We start from the raw sequence: 19,392 nt of genomic DNA on the forward strand, positions 1-19,392 counted from the left end.
GGATTTGCTGAAAATGAAGCAGGCAGTATGGGCTACCTTCTTCCACAGACTGTCAACTGACGAAAAACCAGTACACCATCTTTGCCCTCCTAGGCCTGATTCATGGTACAGTTACCGCAATGTCCAGTACTCAAACAGTTCATACAGCCATAAACATTCCATCCCAGCAGCAACCATAGTTTTAGAGAACGCTAGGCTCATCGGTCACAGTGCCGATGACGTTGTAACTCTCGAACGGAGATATCTCATCCCGGATTACGGCTATCAGCTCATCAGTATTGTGGAATCGCCTCGAGGAAACTTTGTCCTTGAGATGGTCGCCAAAGAAAAAGTCGGGGGCTGTAAGGTAATGGGATAAGACCGTGCTGGGAGGTAATCGATGTGGAAAATGCCTCCTCAGTCTTGTCATGTATTACAGGCAGCATATGCTGTAGCCGGAGTTTGTAGAAACCTTTGGACGGCAATGTCCTTGGAGCAGTGGAATGAAGAAATTGGTAGTCGTAGCCACTCACTTGTCGAAACTGAGACTCACTGGCCGGCTGTTACTGTCTTCAGAAAAATATGGCCCAAAGATTCCAACGGACTGCCCAGTAGCTCACCAGACGACGACCTACTCGATCTTTTCATGAAGGGTGTGTTTCCGAGTGGTATAGAAAGCTTTATTTGCTGTCGAACCCTATCAGATGAAAGTTTTCTTCACCGGACATAGCAAGGTTTAACAAAAATGCGTCATCCTGATGAGTTCTGTTAATGTGTCGGCATAGCACCTACCCAGTTAGTCTCTTGACCGTAACAGTTGAGCCACCTGCAGGTAACAAAGATCAAGCTTTAAAAACTGTTTCATAATGCGCTGTGAAGACGTGTGAAAGATCTGTAATGTTCTGGAAAGCAGACGGACAGATTGCTACACGAACTCGTGTGCTATTTTCCGGCGTTAGAACAGTCATTTCAGGTCCCTGGCGCAGAACCCATTTCGTGCTGTTGTTTCGTTCACCTGGGAAACTGTGGACTCATCCACAGTACGTTGCACAGCGCAAGACGTAGTTCCTCCACTGATTAAATACTCACCCGCACTGGACAACGTTCTCTCTGAACTAAATGCCATGCCTTATGGAATCGATTAGATGCGGTACTGCATATCTTCATTCTTAGCAGGTTGGCCAATCGAAAATTGACTATTTTTCGTGGACCACCCTGCACTAGTAATAATAATAATTATAATGATAATAGTGGGTCGGTGTGTAAGTTGGTAGCGTTTTTCCCTGAACACAACATTCTCCTTCACTATTTACAACAGTCTCCCAAAGCTTAGGAATCACATGGTTTTGAGGCGAAGAATTCGTCGAGCAACGTTCGGAAAGCATTTTCATCCGCAAAGCTTCAATACTGGCCATTTAAATTGCTACACCACGAAGATGACGTGCTACAGACGCGAAATTTAACCGACAGGAAGAAGATGCTGTAATATGCAAATGATCAGCTTTTCAGAGCATTCACACAAGCTTGGCGCCGGTGGCGACACCTACAACGTGTTGACACGAGGAAAGTTTCCAACCGATTTCTCGTACACAAACAGCAGTTGACCGGTGTTGTCTGGTGAAACGCTGTTGTGATGCCTCGTGTAAGGAGGAGAAATGCGTACCATCACGTTTCCCACTTTGATAAAGGTCGCATTGTAGCCTGTAGCGACTGCGGTTTATCGTATCGCGACATTGCTGCTCGTGTTGGTCGAGATCCAATGACTGTGAGCAAAATATGGAATCGGTGGGTTCAGGAGGGTAATACGGAACGCCGTGCTGGATCCCAACGGCCTCGTATCACTAGCAGTCGAGATGACAGGCATCATATCCGCATGGCTGTAACGGATCGTCCAGCCACGTCACAAATCCTGAGTCAACAGATAGGGATGTTTGCAAGTTAACAACCATCTGCACGAACAGTTCGACGACGTTTGCAGCAGCACGGACTATGAGCTCACAGACCGTGGCTGCGGTTACCCTTGACGCTGCATCGCAGACAGGAGCGCTTGCGATGGTGCACTCAACGACGAACCTGGGTGCACGAATGGCAAAACGTCATTTTTTTCGGATGAATCCAAGTTCTGTTTACAGCATCATGTTCGTCGCGTCCGTGTTTGGCGACATCGCGGTGAACGCGCATTGGAAGCGCGTATTCGTCATCGCCTTATTGGCGTATCACCCGGCGTGATGGTATGGGGTGCCATTGGTTACACGTCTCGGTCACCTCTTGTTCGCATTGACGGCACTTTGAACAGTGGACGTTACATTTCAGATGTGTTACGACCCGTGGCTCTACCCTTCATCCGATCCCTGTTAAACCCTACATTTCATCAGGATAATGCACGACCGCATGTTGCAGGTCTTGTACCGGCCTTTCTGGATACAGAAAATGTTCGACTGCTGCCCTGGCCAGCACGTTCTCCAGATATCTCACCAACTGAAAACGCCTGGTCAATGGTGTCCGAGCAACTGGCTCGTCGCAATTCGCCAGTCAACACTCTTGATGAGCTGTGGTATCGTGTTGAAGCTGCATGGCCAGATGTACCTGTACACGCCTTCCAAGCTGTGTTTGACTCATTGCCCAGGCGTATCAAGGCCGTTATTACGGTCAGAGGTGGTTTTCCTGGGTACTGATTTCTCAGGATCTATGCACCCAAATTGTGTGAAAATATAATCACATGTCAGGTCTAGTATAATATATTCGTCCAATGAATACCCGTTCTCCATTTCTTCTTGGTGTAGCAATTTGAATGGCCAGTAGTGTAGTTTGTTGAGGGTTGTACGACGGAGAGCGGAAAAGATGATAATCGAAGGCCGGGATGAGTTTACAACCCAACTCCTGTACAATGTTCAGTCTGGATGGGACGCCTGTCACGGATGGCGCGCCTCCCGCCGTCGGAGGTTAGATCCTCCCTCGGGCGTGGCCGTGTGTGTTGTCATAAGTGAGTGTATGTTAGATGAAATAGAGTGTAAGCTTAGGGGCCGATGACCTCAGCAGTTTGATCCCATAGGCTCTTACCGCAAAATTGCAAATTTTCCAGAATACGGGCGGACGTTATCGTGTGGTAACATCACTTCACGCAGTGTTCCTGGCCGTTGTAGTTGGATTGTGTCTGCAAGACGTCTCAGATGTTGACAATAAATATCAGCTTTGATGGTCACACCTCGGGGAAGCAATTCGTAGTACACCACCATATCGCCGCTGTTCCACCAGATGCGAAACATTATCTTTTGTGGGTGCGCGCGGCTCTTTGTTCGGAGAGTTGCTGCTTTGTTTGGGGCTCAACCATTCCTTTCTTTTCCTTATTTTAACATAGATACACCATGTTAATAGCAAAGATACTGGATAGGAAAGATCGGTGTTGTTCACGATCCAATTGAGCAAGCGAAGATGCCATCCGCTGGTTTCTGTGATTTCGGCTTAGAGTATACAACATCCGCACAACTAACTTTTGAAGTAATTATTTAAGTTTTTATACCTGGGATTCACAGTCATGTAGAACTTTATAAAAGTCGTGATATTTACGCCAGTGACTGTCACACTTTCTTTATTTCACGATTGCAACTTCGGCCTTAGGCCATTATCAGGTGCAGAGTTTTGTGGCTTTAAGCCATGTCAACTTAAAATGAGGTAACCCATTCATATGTCGTTTTCATTACTATTAAATACATTCGTGACGCTGTTACATATTGCGAGCACACATATTATGTCCATATGTCATTTATGACATAAGGAGATATCATGGCTCATACATATCCATATGTCATAAATGTCATAAAGGTACAAAAATCTGCACTTGATAATGGCCCAAGGCCGAAATTGCAATCGTGAAATAAAGTGTTAGCGTCGCTGGCGTAAATATGTCTTTTATAAAATGACTTTTGAAGCTTCCCCATTGCATGCAAATGTCGCACGATTGTGGAATAATAATACGTTATCAGTTCTAAAGTACAACTATGTGGATAATTGCGAATTAATGCGTTTAAACGATCTTTATCAAACGCCGAAGTTCTTCCCGAACGTGGGGTGCCACTAATTTCAAAACGATGCTCCTTAAAACGAGAAAACAATTTTCTTGCCGTGTTCTGACTAATGGCATTGTCCTCATCCATGACGCAAACGTTTCTGGGTACCTCCGCTGCTGTCAGCCCTCTAGAGAACTGGAACAGAAGTAATGTCGGAAATGTTCTGATTTCTGCACTTGACACTCCATCTTTAGGATCCACAGCTCCAGTCGCTACATCCAAAGGGCAAAATAATATGGGAAATCAAATAGCAGCAGTGAACTACAAATAAAAAAGTGACAGCCGACAAATGAATACATAGCAACCGAAATACCAACATGCAATACAAAAACGCTACGAAGTTACGTATCAATCTAATAATAATAATAGTAATAACTGAAAGGAACAACGTTTATCGTTTACTACATTTGCGCTGTTTATGCGGTAAAAACGCACGATCAACGGTTTTGACATATTATTTCTTTACTAGTCCGCCCCCTTAGACAAGTGGTCAGCGACTCTGTTATGCAGCGGTCCCGGGTTCGATTCCCGTCGGTGTCGGAGAGGATAAGGTTGGGTTGTTTGGAGGAAGAGACCAAACTGCGAGGTCATCGGGTCTCATCGGATCAGGGAACGACGTGGAAGGAAGTCGGCCGTGTCCTTTCAAAGGAAGCGTCCCAGCATTTGCCTGGAGCGATTTAGGGAAATCACGGAAAACCTAAATCAGGATGGGCGGACGTGGGTTTGAACCGTCGTCCTCCCGAATGCGAGTCCAGTGTGCTAACCGCTGTGCCACCTCGCTCGGAGATTTTCTCTGCCTGGGGACTGGGTGTTGTGTTGTCATCATCATCATTTCATCGCCATCGACACACGAGTTGCCTAATGCGACTTCAACTGAAAAAAAAAATTCTTCACCACGACTTCCCCACGTAGGGACTCCCGACCATCAATACCATACAATCATTCAATTTAATTTATTTATTACTATTTCTGTTCGCTTCTCCTTATTATGCAGACAGCATTCACATATGTTACTGAACATAACTAAAAAATTACATGATTCTGCAACACACGTATCTCAAAATACTAGTTTTGTGAAGATAGGCGTGCTAGTTTGATACTGCTGGTTGCGCCACTGACCAGTTAAAAAAAAGAACTGAGTTGGGTGTTTCGATTTTGACTTTTCATTACTCATTTACTCGATGGGTGAATAATCCGAACCTAATAAAACCAACATAATTGGGAGTTTTTCGTCTTCAATTACAAATTATATGCATTCAGTCAAATATTTAACACATTAACTCATTTACAATCAGACCTTTGAAGCTGTTTTATACACGGGAGCTCGTACCGTTAACGAGCAGACTGTGGCTTGGGGGTTACTCTTACATTCTAAACGTCCGTAGTATTGACACTATAGTGCTAGTTTAGCAAGGCATTCTCCAGCCTCGTCGACAGATGTTTAGCCGGCCGCTGTGGCCGAGTGGTTCTAGGCGCTTCAGTCCGGAACCGCGCTGCTGCTGTGGTTGCAGGTTCGAATCCTGCCTGGGGCATGGGTGTGTGTGGTGTCCTTAGGTTGTTTAGGTTAAGGTAGTTCTAAGTCTAGGGGACTGATGACCACAGGTGTTAAGTTCCATAGTGCTTAGAGCCAATTTTTTCGACAGTTGTTTATACTTACTCTGTCACGTTTTCGTCTCAGTAACCACAGTCGACGCCTCTGCCTTAATGGGATCGCGGAACACATAACGAGGTTTCGCCGTACTCTCCAGCGCCCAAACCGGCCGGCCAGCTACCGCCAGTCGGCTCCTGTCATTAAAAAGCGAAAACCACTTTCCAGCAGCCGGATATCTCCGAAATCTAGGCCCGCAGGCGAGCCCTGTATGGCGGCGGTAGCGCTGCATTGACCGCACGTGAACGAGGTAAGGGAGCCGAAATATACTGCACTCAACGTTCAAAGACATGTTCGCGCACGAGGATAGCGCAAACACAGTGTGTGTCAGATTCAGAAATGAGAAATTTTGAAATAAGCACCGCAGCACTGATAAAGCGCTTAATACTACTTTAAATGAACATGGCACCTACTCCTGACGAAGTTTGTATTACCTTCCATAATTAATACACCGCTCAATTTCCACGCTCCTTGTCTCGTACACAGCCTGACACACACACACACACACACACACACACACACAAAACTGGCCAGTTGTGTGTAGAGTCGCACACTGATGGTTTTGTACGAACTTAATTATCTGTACAGGCACTTAACGAATTCCGGGAATCGACAGTCTCAACCAGTTTTGCCTGTTATTGACACTGATTGTGGCATGATATCAGTTTTAATTTCCAGTTTGAATCAGATAAATAAATGGGAAAGGGTATATTTATTCACGTGATATAATTAATTTTTTTCGGATTTTTTCCTTTACTTCTACTCTGAAACCTTGCTATTAGTTTCACAAGCTGCGACACTGTCGCGAATGAAACACTGACCCGTATATAAAATAAGTTTCCTTTAACTTACGTCTATGGTCACAAACTTTTTGTTAACAGATTACCGGTTTCGGTCTATCTGATGATGGTCGTTAGAGACCGAAACCGGTAATCTGTTAACAGAACGTTTGTGACCATAGACGTAAATTAAAGGAAAATTACGCTATAAGTTTTGACGAGTCAGTTTGCGAGTATCAGATTAAGCGACATTTTGATTCCACTGACCTAAAAAGCTAACGTTTATTGTACAGCCAAGGGAGCGTAGACCAAAAAGTAATGTGAAGTGAATTTCAACTTGATACGTCCATCCATTCGTGAGAAGGAGGGGTCTAAACAGGCGGACCAACAGACAGCCACAGAACAATGAGAAAAACAGTATCGTGTGATATAATTAAAACTTTAGCTTACAGGTCAGTCTCAATCACATTTTTTTTTTTTTTTTTTTTTTTTTTACTTTTCTCTATGATTGGTTTCGGCTACTGTCATCTTCAGCTCTGTTACAAAAACACAAACAGTGAGTAACCAACTAAGTTAGTCTGCTGAAGATAAATCTATAAAAGTCCTGGTGCTACATAACATCATAGAGACAGGTGCCGCGTGTGTACGTGTATTGTCCTGCTGGAAAATGCTGGCACGATACTGTCGCATGAGAAGTAGTATACGAGGGAGTGAGGTATCGGTGACGTAGCACTGTGCCATATGAGCATATTCTAAGCTGAAACTTTATGACGTTCCTAAAGAAAAGCAGGTTCCTCTTACAGGGTGATAATGGATTCAGAAATGATAAACAGTCGCCTGAAAAACAAATCGCTCTATTTGTACATGACATCTTGCAAACAGCAGACGTAGTTTAACAGCTATATTCCGTTTTGCTAGATTTCTGTAAGGCATTCTGCACCATACTGCACTGTCGACTTCCAGCTAAGATACAGTCGTATGGATTATCTTTCCAGATAAGCAGCTGCCACGATGGGTACTGGAGTAGTAGAACCGAGTATGTTACACTGGACGGCGAATGTTCAACAGAGACGAAAATAAGCGTAAACAATTTATCGTGGTGATTTCTGATGATGATGCCGTCCAAGCAAAGTATTTGTGCAGTGCGCGCGAGAGACATCCTTGGCGCTCAGTTATCGATAGTACCTGTTCTGTTTATATCTCTGCTCCTTTGAGTTTTCCTCAAGACGCCCTCTGTAGCCCCTTGAAGTGTGTGGCACCGGTATTGGGACATCCTGTACAAGGAGCGAGAAAGTTCCCGTTCGAAGGACGTTCAGTCAGGCAAAATCGCTGTGTACAGAGACGCACCATGATGAAAATACTCATTTGGTGAAACAGCGTGTCCTGCTGCGCGAAGTCCGTAACTGCCTGCTACACACAAACGTCCGACAGGCATCGTCGACCTTGTGCGACGTTTTTTAAGGGACAAAAGGCATGGCTGTCGCATAGCGAGAGAAAAGGAGTATAGGGCTGGTGCTCGAGTGTATTGAACTTGAGTTGGCCTAACTTCTGCGTTACATTTGCGATATGTCGACGTGCGTTATCACGAAGCAGCACGGGACGTGGAGCACCATTCCAAAATAATGGTTTTAGACACACATGCTGCCTCATGCACATTCTTCATTTTCTGATGGATTTCTGCCGGTGTTAATCCTTTGGCAGGCAAAAAAATAATGCCAAGAGTTTGGTAATTACGTCGCCATAGCTCACGATTCCGCTTTTCCGCACGCACATCGCGGAGACACGGATGCCACACTAATCCCTTATCTAAATGTCGGTACTTATATACCCGAATCTGAATCACGCTGCGTTGCGTATACGCTGCAGCAACGCCCTCAACGGAAACTTTTTGATTGGCCTTATATACAGTACTGGCCATTAAAATTGCTTCACCACGGAAATGACGTGCTACAGACAAATTTTACCGATAGGAAGATGATGCAGTGATACGCAAATGATTAGCTTTTCAGAGCATTTACACAAGGTTGGCACCGGTGGCGACACCTACAACGTGCTGACATTACGGCAGTTTCCAACCGATTTCTCATTCACAAACAGCAGTTGACCGGCGTTGCCTGGTCAAACGTTGTTGAGATGCCCCGTGTAAGGAAATAGAAATGAGTACCATCACGTTTTCGACTTTTCCGGATTGTAGCCTATCGCGATTGAGGTTTATCGTATCGCGACATTGCTGCTCGCGTTGGTCGAGATCAAGTGACTGTTAGCAGAATATGGAATCGGTGGCTTCAGGAGGGTAATACGTAACACCGTGCTGGATCCCAACGGCCTCATATCACTAGCAGTCGAGATGACAGGCATAGCTGTAACGGATCGTGAAGCCACGTCTCGATCTCTGAGTCAACAGATGGGGACGTTTGCAAAACAACAACGATCTGCACCAACAGTTCGACGACGTATGCTGCAGCATGGACTATCAGCTCGGAGACCGTGGCTGCGGCTACCCTTGACGCTGCATCACAGACAGGAGCGCCTGTGATGGTGTAATCAACGATGAACCTGGGTGAACGAATACAAAACGCCATTTTTTCGGATAGGTCCAGGTTATGTTTACAGCATCATGATGGTCGCATCCGTGTTTGGCGACATCGCGGTGAACGCACATTGGAAGCGCGTATTCGTCATCGGCATACTGGCGTATCACCTGGCGTGCTTGTATGGGGTGTCATTGGTTACACGTCTCGGTCACCTCTTGTTCGCATTGACGGCACTTTGAACTGTGGACGTTACTTTTCAGATGTGTCACGACCCGTGGCTCTACCATTCATTCGACCCCTGTGAAACCCTGCATTTCAGCAGCATAATGGACGACCACATGTTGCAGGTCCTGTACGGCGTTTCTGGATACAGATAATGTTCGACTACTGCCCTGGCCAGCACATTCTCCAGATCTCTCACCAACTGAAAACGCCTGGTCAATGGTGTCTGAGCAACTGGCTCGTCACAATACGCCAGCTGCATGGGCAGCTGTACCTGTACACGCCATCCAAGCTCTGTTTGACTCAATGCCCAGACCCATCAAGGCCGTTAATTACGGCCAGAGGTGTTTGTTCTGGGTACTGATTTCTCAGGATCTTTGCACCCAAACAGAGTGAAAATGTAGTCACATGTCAGTTCTAGTATAATATATTTGTCCAATGAATACCCGTTTGTCATCTGCTTTTCTTCTTGGTGTAGCAATTTTAATGGCCAGTAGTGTATTTTTCCTTCGCTTGTTACGCTAATGGGACTTAGGATATTTTGGTACGAAGCACCCTCCATCATGCACTGTGGAGTGTATATACAGACGTAGAGCTATGCTGGCTGACTCTCGTTCTCAGCTGAAAGTCGGTAGGCCAGCGGGGATATCATTAGTCCACTCATGGCTACCCTTCAATCAGGCGCGGCCCCAATAGCTTACCTTTTTTTTTTCCTTTGTCAGAAGGCGCAATTACAGATTTGCGTAAACTTTAGCCGGCGGCGTCGCCTTTCCACATCGACCGTTTTTTGTCTGTTCTCCCAGCCAGAACTCACCGTCGTGTGACCCCCTCGAAACACAGCTCATAGAGGACAAGCTGTGGTCGGTGGGAGCGGCAATGCGTTGCCAAACAGATCTCGCGCCGGTGGTCTGGAAATATCGGCGGGAAAAAATTGTGTCTCCTTGCTGCAAGGGGAACACCCGCCGACTCATTCACGCCTGCCCACATCTCAGGGGCCGTCTGACGAACGCCGCCAGCGACCAGTTAGAGTTATTTGTTTACTTTGGGTCATTAGTCGTGTGACTGGTTGGATGCGGCACGCCACGGTTTTCTCTCGCCCGCCTCTTCACCTTGCACCCGTAGTCCCCAATTACTTGTTGCGTATATATCCGAATCTTCATCTACCGCTGCACTTTTTGCCTTCTAGGTTCCTTCAACATCCACACAAACACAGAAATAACAAGAGCAAATAAATGTGAGAATTATCGCACAATTACCGTAATGGCTCATACGTGCAAGTTCATGATAAAAATAATATACGGAAGAGTGGAAAATCTTTAAGATGGGGATTAGTTTGGTTTTCGGAAAGATAAGGCCAAAAACAGAGGCCGTTCTGACGTTGATAATAGAAAAAAAGACTAAAGAAAAACTAAGACACATCAGCGGGATTAGTAGACGTGAAAAAAAAAACAGTGGACGATGTAAAAAGGAGTAAGGTATTTGAAATCCTAAGAAAAATATGAGAAAACTACAGGGCAAAGCAGGTAATGAGTAATATTTATCTCAACCAATGGTGAACAATAGGAATGGAAGATCAAGTACAAAATTCTCGGGTTAAGATGAGTGTAACACATGGATATAGTCTTTATCCCCTATTGTTTAGTATACTAGGTGTTTCTGTAACAGCGTGGGCCAGCCGGTGTGGCCGAGCAGTTCTAGGCGCTTCAGTCTGGAGCCGCGCGACCGCTACGTCGCAGGTTCGAATCCTGCCTCGGGCATGGATGTGTGTGATGTCCTTAGGTTAGTTAGGTTTAATTAGTTCTAAGTTCTAGGGGACTGATGACCTCGGATGCTGTCCTATAGTGCTCAGAGCCTTTTGAACCATTTCTTTTGCTACAATGCACATCTATTTTTCTGAAGATCAATGGCGATTTATTTGGTACTGTGAAAGAGTGTAGTCGTGAAAGGGCGCTTTCATAGTTGCAAAAACGGTGAAACAACTGATACAGATTTCTAATGGACGTTATTCACCCGCATTTCGACAAGAACACACTCTAGAATGACCGTAGACTTGAAATGTCAAAGAGGCTAAATGGCGTTTTGGACGATATATATATATATATATATATATATATATATATATATATATATATATATATATATATATATATATTCACACAGGCAAGTGGAATGTACCAACTCATATTACGTATCAATCGGAACACGTGCCGCGAATCTTGTAAGCAGTTCACACCCTTACAAGTAGTTGACACGTCTGCATAGTTTCAAAAGGCAGTATGTGCTATTGTGTTGAGAGAGAATATAAATGCTTCCCAAGAATCACGTACTGATGCTTGCAACAGGCATAATATACGCCTGCTCTGACACAAATATGGTTCAAATGGCTCTAAGCACTATGAGACTTAACATCTGAGGTCATCAGCCCCCTAGACTTAGAACAACTTAAACCTAACTAATAAATGGACATCACACACATCCATGCTCCAGACAGGATTCGAACCTGCAACCGTGGCAGCAGCGCGGTTTCGGACTGAAGCGCCTAGAACTGCTCGTCCACAATGGCCGGCTACCCTGACACACAGTGAAAGGTTTTATAGAATGCAGCTTTCTTGCTTCAACTTCTGTACTAATACAGGGTGCGGCAGCGTTCTTAGTGGGATATTGAAAACACACCATCAGGCAGTAACTGTAATTTATTTATTACCTCTTATGTCAGTTAATAGTTAAAGGTATGCCATTTACTAATGTGTAAGTCATTGATCATTGCGTGGATTAGTTTTTGAATATGACTCCTGTAAAATGATGCCACCTCTGCACAACACATTCGTCTAGGCGGCATTGGAAGCTTTTCATAACTCGGCGTAACGTATTCCCTGGGACATTTCCTGGCCGTCTCGCTCACCTGACCTTTCATGTGTAGACTTTTTCCTTTCGGGCTACCTGAAGCAAGAAGTGTTCCGAACACGTTGTGCCACCATTGCTGAAGTATCGCATCAGAAATGTCGTCGGCAGTGTCCCAGGAAACACGTTACGCCGAGTTATGGAAAGCTTCCAACGCCGCCTAGATGAATGTGTTGTGCAGAGGGGCCATTATTTGTCACGAGTCATAGTCAAAAAGTAATCCACGCAATGGACAATGACTTACACATTAGTAAATGGCTTACCTTTAGTTATTAATTGACATAAGAGGTAATAAATAAATTACAGTTACTGCCTGATGGTATGTTTTTAATATCCTACTACGTACGCTGCCGCTCCCTGTATAAGGCACTCATACACGTGTGTACGGGATGAATCTGTCGCTGACAGACGAGGCAATAAATATGCCGTTTGCCTTTTAACTGTGTCTGCAAAGAACTTGTTCCCTATCTGGAGTAATAACTAAACAAGTCAGGACAAGAATACAACACTAGTATTTATTCTAGTGCATACTATGTCTCTTGACCTGTTTCCTCTCATGAGCCTGTGGCTGTAGTTTAGAGAACCGCAAGAGAATCTCAAAAGTATACGTGTCTGACACTCATGTGATGTTACCACAACTGCAAAAGTTTCCGTGTCCTTTCAAGTACTTAAAATCGAAGCCCGTAACTTCCATAACATTCAAGAGGCAGTTAATAAACTGCTAAACATCAAGTCAATGATGGAAATAAAAGAAAGGTTCAGGAGTGGAATTAAAATACAAGGTAAAAGGATATCAATGATACGATTCGCTGATGACATTGCTATCCTGAGTGAAAGTGAAGGAGAATTAAATGATCTGCTGAACGGAATGAACAGTCTAATGAGTACACAGTATGGTTTGAGAGTAAATCGGAAAAAGACGAAGGTAATGAGAAGTAGTAGAAATGAGAACAGCGACAAACTTAACATCAGGATTGATGGTCACGAAGTCAATGAAGTTAAGGAATTCTGCTACCTCGGCAGTAAAATAACCAATGACGGACGGAGCAAGGAGGACATCAAAAGCAGACTCACTATGGCAAAAAAGGGCATTTCTGGCCAAGAGAAGTATACTAATATCAAATACCGGCCTCAATTTGAGGAAGAAATTTCTGAGGATGTACGTCTGGAGTACAGCATTCTATGGTAGTGAAACATGGACTGTGGGAAAATCGGATCAGAAGAGAATCGAAGCATTTGAGATGTGGTGCTATAGACGAATGTTGAAAATTAGGTGCACTGATAAGGTAAGGAATGAGGAGATTCGACATAGAATCGGAGAGGAAAGGAATATGTGGAAAACACTGATAAGGAGAAGGGACAGGATGATAGGACATCTGATAAGACATGAGGGAATGACTTCCATGGTACTAGAGGGAGCTGTAGAGGGCAAAAACTGTAGAGGAAGACAGAGATTGGAATACGTCAAGTAAATAATTGAGGACGTAGGTTGCAAGTGCTACTCTGAGATGAAGAGGTTAGCACAGAAAAGGAATTCGTGGCGGGCCGCATCAAACCAGTCAGTAGACTGAGGACAAAAAAAAAAAAAAAAAAAAAAAACAAAACAAAAAAAACACATCAAGCGTAGTACTAATGTAGAAGCTTGAAACCCTGGAGTATTATGTATCAAGAACACCTTCAGTGAACACGAGCCATGGTGAAAAGTGCACTTCTGGAGCGTACAAAGCCTGTTCCATACATCAGGGGCATACAGATCTAGAGGATTGTCGAGGGCAGCGACAGAATAACACAAGGAGAAAAGAAGGACTTACTGGATGTGGTAGACTTTTTGTCTGATAAAAACCCCAAGAGTTTTATCGTAAACTTTGAACGTAACTCGGTGTACCGGTTTTCAGTGCAAAATGTCATGAGGCAATCATTTTTGTAACAAAAAGATAGGTGTGCTATAACTGAAGACTTTACATTACTTTAAAGAACATAGTTGCAAGAGGTAATCTATGACACTTAGCAACTTTCACAAAATTTATTTTTAATATTGTCATAATGGGTGCTGCTTGCTGGTTTATGTGATTTTCTTGGAACAGCTACATGTTGAAGATACAGAGTCAACTACGTGCAACATGCATACAATAACTAATTAAACAGTTTTTCTCGGATAAATCGATTTCTTGTTTCGGCACATAGCCCCCGTGATAATGCAAGGCTTCAATTACTAAGAACTGTTTACTTTGCGGGTGAGATTAAGTGCCGGTGGAAACTATGAAAATCCGAATGCAATGTTCAGCGATGCAAGAACTGTCTTTATACTCTAAACAAGCATTAAAAGGTGACGCTATAATTTTCAGTGAAGCGGTCGAATTGGCACCGCCACAAACCGCTGAATAGAGCGTATTGGAGCGCATGATTGCGAGTGAAATCAAGAATGCTCGAAGAAAATGGCAAAAAATGGCAAAACAATATCCGTGACTCACCTCGGTGAACTAGTTGTCGTCTGCGCTGCCAACCACCAGCGGAACGAAGGAAAGTTCACGCCTGCGAACAACAAAATACAATATATTTTGACGCAGTGTTTTTCTCGTGTGAGAGACGGTAATACAGACAAAGAATGATCAAAACAACATTTCCTGAATGGCGATTAGATCGAAACTTTCTGTTGGGTGCCTAGAAGCCAATGGCAGTCATGTGACCTCTGACAGGTTTTGAGAAAATCGAGCTTAAAGTTGGGTGACTGGCAATCCCTTTCGCTGCGTTTGTTATCAGGGTGTTCCGAAATGCCCGTTATAAGTTTCTAGGACTGTGAGTATACAACACTTTGAATAGGAACCCATGTCCAGAAATATACCGTTTCACTTTAGAGAAAAGTCTTGTCCTGGTATGCATTAGGGCAGACACGATGATGTGTATCACGTCAGACGGTCACCTTGTAACACCATGACTTAGACGCTACATACCTTTTCTTTATTCATTTTGCTTTCTGTTTTGTTCAACATTCCATTGTTGAACTTCTGTAAATCGTCTTTGATTGAATCGATAACACAAAATTGTATACTCCTTTCTTTGTAAAAACTTTGATGTCATGGTTTGATTCAATGCAATGTAGTGTATCTGTCATTTAAATTCTTTGTCTCATATGGAGGGACCAAAACTTACTGTATATAATTGAAATTTTTGTTTAAATATTTTTTTTAGAAATGTCAATATGTGCAAATGTTCTGTTTTATTTAATATGTTTCGTTGCCATTATGTAAACTGCTGACCTTCACTTAGGCTTCTTAGTTATTTTGTATCTAAAAGATGGTGTGGCTCCCCTCCGGAACTTAATAGCGCTCGCAAATTGTGATTGGCATAGGTAGAAGAGGTGGATTGAGAGTCAGTCGAGGACGAGCTACCAACCTATCAACCGCTCATGTAAAAGCTGTGAATTGTGCTGGTTCCGGGAGAGGCTTTTTCTGACACTTTCCAATGCCTCGGATGGATGGATAAAGAGCTGGAACTATTCTGGAATTGGTATCTATCATCGCCACCAAGAAATGGCAGAGTCCAGAAATTCTACCTACGAATCCATCTACCAACATGCACTCGCTACCACATTGCGCAATCACTGTAATAGCACAGAACTACTATAGTAACGCACAGTGAACAATCAGCTCATTGGATGAAACTTGCTGGCAGATTAAAACTGTGTGCCCGACCGAGACTCGAACTCGGGACCTTTGCCTTTCGCGGGCAAGTGCTCTACCTCTGAGCTACCGAAGCACGACTCACGACCGGTACTCACAGCTTTACTTCTGCCAGTATCCGTCTCCTACCTTCCAAACTTTACAGAAGCTCTCCTGCGAAACTTTGAGGTTCGCCGATGACATTGTAATTCTGTCAGAGGCAGCAAAGGACTTGGAAGAGCAGTTGAATGGAATGGACAGTGTCTTTCAAGGAGGATACAAGATGAACATCAACAAAAGCAAAACGAGGATAATGGAATGTAGTTGAATTAAGTCGGGTGATGCTGAGGGAATTAGATTCGGAAATGAGACACTTAAAGTAGTAAAGGAGTTCTGCTATTTGGGGAGCAAATCAAACTGATGATGGTCGAAGTAGAGAGGATGCAAAATGTAGACTGGCAATGGCAAGGAAAGCGTTTCTCAAGAAGAGAAATTTGTAACATCGAGTATAGATTTAAGTGTCAGGAAGTTATTTCTGAAAGTATTTGTATGGAGTGTAGCCATGTATGGAAGTGAAACATGGACGATAAATAGTTTGGACAAGAAGAGAATAGAAGCTTTCGAAATGTGGTGCTACAGAAGAATGCTGAAGATTAGATGGGTAGATCACATAACTAATGAGGAAGTATTGAATAGGATTGGGGAGAAGAGAAGTTTGTGACACAACTTTACCAGAAGAAGGGATCGGTTGGTAGGACGTTTTCTGAGGAATCAAGGGATCACCAATTTAGTATTGGAGGGCAGCGTGGAGGGTAAAAATCGTAGATGGAGACCAAGAGATGAATACACTAAGCAGATTTAGAAGGATGTAGGTTGCAGTAGGTACTGGGAGATGAAGAAGCTTGCACAGGATAGAGAAGCATGGAGAGCTGCATCAAACCACTCTCAGGACTGAAGACCACAACAACAACAATAGTGTATGCAGCGCCAGAGTTTGACAAAGTATAGGCTGTGTTTCCCCATTGAAGTTACTTATTTTCAGTTTCTTGAGCAAGAATGTTACTTATTCTCTTGTCTAATTAGGCTGGCGACCGTTTTTATTATCGTTTGGACACTGTGGATAGGTAAATTATTGTTTATTACTGTTTAAATATTTATGTAATTCTGACTTTCTTTTCCGATAAGCCACCTCCGTTAGGTACATCGCGGTCATCAGAACAAAATTCCTTTCAGAGGGTAACACTGCTCTGTTGCTTTATATCATAATTGCTTTAACTAGATAGTTCGATTTTACGATCTGCATCCAACTTTACGGTTATGGTATAGCAGTAGCACACGGTAGTGTTATAACCTGATGTTGCAGTGGATCAGTACTGTTCTGTACGTACAGATGCAAGTTACCTTTTTGTTTTGACCTAATGTAAACACGTAATGTTTAAGTGCTAAGACAAATAAATATACTTAAGTGATAAATGAATGTCTCATTGTGTTTCCTTTCGAATGATTATCTGCACTCCTGGAATTGAAATAAGAACACCGTGAATTCATTGTCCCAGGAAGGGGAAACTTTATTGACACATTCCTGGGGTCAGATACATCACATGATCACACTGACAGAACCACAGGCACATAGACACAGGCAACAGAGCATGCACAATGTCGGCACTAGTACAGTGTATATCCACCTTTCGCAGCAATGCAGGCTGCTATTCTCCCATGGAGACGATCGTAGAGATGCTGGATGTAGTCCTGTGGAACGGCTTGCCATGCCATTTCCACCTGGCGCCTCAATTGGACCAGCGTTCGTGCTGGACGTGCAGACCGCGTGAGACGACGCTTCATCCAGTCCCAAACATGCTCAATGGGGGACAGATCCGGAGATCTTGCTGGCCAGTGTAGTTGACTTACACCTTCTAGAGCACGCTGGGTGGCACATGATACATGCGGACGTGCATTGTCCTGTTGGAACAGCAAGTTCCTTGCCGGTCTAGGAATGGTAGAACGATGGGTTCGATGACGGTTTGGATGTACCGTGCACTATTCAGTGTCCCCTCGACGATCACCAGAGGTGTACGGCCAGTGTAGGAGATCGCTCCCCACACCATGATGCCGGGTGTTGGCCCTGTGTGCCTCGGTCGTATGCAGTCCTGATTGTGGCGCTCACCTGCACGGCGCCGAACACGCATACGACCATCATTGGCACCAAGGCAGAAGCGACTCTCATCGCTGAAGACGACACGTCTCCATTCGTCCCTCCATTCACGCCTTTCGCGACACCACTGGAGGCGGGCTGTACGATGTTGGGGCGTGAGCGGAAGACGGCCTAACGGTGTGCGGGACCGTAGCCCAGCTTCATGGAGACGGTTGCGAATGGTCCTCGCCGATACCCCAGGAGCAACAGTGTCTCTAATTTGCTGGGAAGTGGCGGTGCGGTCCCCTACGGCACCGCGTAGGATCCTACGGTCTTGGCGTGCATCCGTGCGTCGCTGCGGTCCGGTCCCAGGTCTACGGGCACGTGCACCTTCCGCCGACTACTGGCGACAACATCGATGTACTGTGGAGACCTCACGCCCCACGTGTTGAGCAATTCGGCAGTACGTCCACCCGGCCTCCCGCATGCCCACTATACGCCCTCGCTCAAAGTCCGTCAACTGCGCATACGGTTCACGTCCACGCTGTCGCGGCATGTCACCAGTGTTAAAGACTGCGATGGAGCTCCGTATGCCACGGCAAACTGGCTGACACTGACGGCGGCGGTGCACAAATGCTGCGCAGCTAGCGCCATTCGACGGCCAACACCGCGGTTCCTGGTGTGTCCGCTGTACCGTGCGTGTGATCATTGCTTGTACAGCCCTCTCGCAGTATCCGGAGCAAGTATGGTGGGTCTGACACACCGGTGTCAATGTGTTCTTTTTTCCATTTCCAGGAGTGTAATAACTGTACTGCCTCGCGCCTAATTGGATTCCTCGACAGAAGAGGATCAGTAAGACAACTGAATTGACACCGTCGTAGAATGGGAACGGTACAACTCCGGGCATGGGGTCCTATTCAGTATATAACTACTCAAGTCCCAGAAACTTGTAACGGAAATTGCTGAGCGCCCTGTATATACAGTAATGCGGTTTTCACTTAACCTTGTGGTATATTTATTTTTTCTGTATCTAAGAAATCATATCAATATCTGAACACTAAATGCATTGTACCGCCTGCGTTAAAGTTGGGCAAAGATACACACTATTCTCGGTGCATTCTTTTGTGCCACTCTTTTCGAAGGCGGAGACGATACGAGCGAAGTTAGTTCTAGTTCGTCACTGAAAGCAAAATGACGGTTTTTGCTAGGTGGTCTGTCATTTATCCGCAAACACGTGAATGTATATGAAAGCGAATGGGTACTTAACACTGCTGTGAGGAAAGAAATATATTAGAATGCTAGTGCATACTCGGAACAATGTTATTAACCAAGAAAAATAAAAACACTAAGGTAATTTGAAAGGCAACGGCCTTGCCGCAGTGGATACACCGTCTCCCGTCAGATCACTGAAGTTAAGCGCCGTCGGGCGTGGTCGGCACTTGGATGGGTGACCATCCGGGCCGCCATGCGCT

At 44.6% G+C, this 19,392-nt stretch overlaps 1 protein-coding gene across 1 annotated transcript in view; it reads right to left on the minus strand.

Annotated features, from left to right (window-relative positions):
* LOC126293326 (peroxidase-like) overlaps positions 1-14,662 on the minus strand; it is a 189,762-nt gene extending 175,100 nt beyond the window's left edge. Inside the window, exon 1 of the mRNA XM_049986512.1 lies at positions 14,602-14,662. The gene's annotated coding sequence lies outside the window, so the exon portion shown is untranslated. The remainder of the gene's footprint in view (positions 1-14,601) is intronic.
* Between the last annotated feature and the right edge of the window lie 4,730 nt (positions 14,663-19,392).

Source organism: Schistocerca gregaria, chromosome 10 (genome assembly GCF_023897955.1).
Source record: "Schistocerca gregaria isolate iqSchGreg1 chromosome 10, iqSchGreg1.2, whole genome shotgun sequence".
NCBI lineage: Eukaryota > Metazoa > Arthropoda > Insecta > Orthoptera > Acrididae > Schistocerca > Schistocerca gregaria.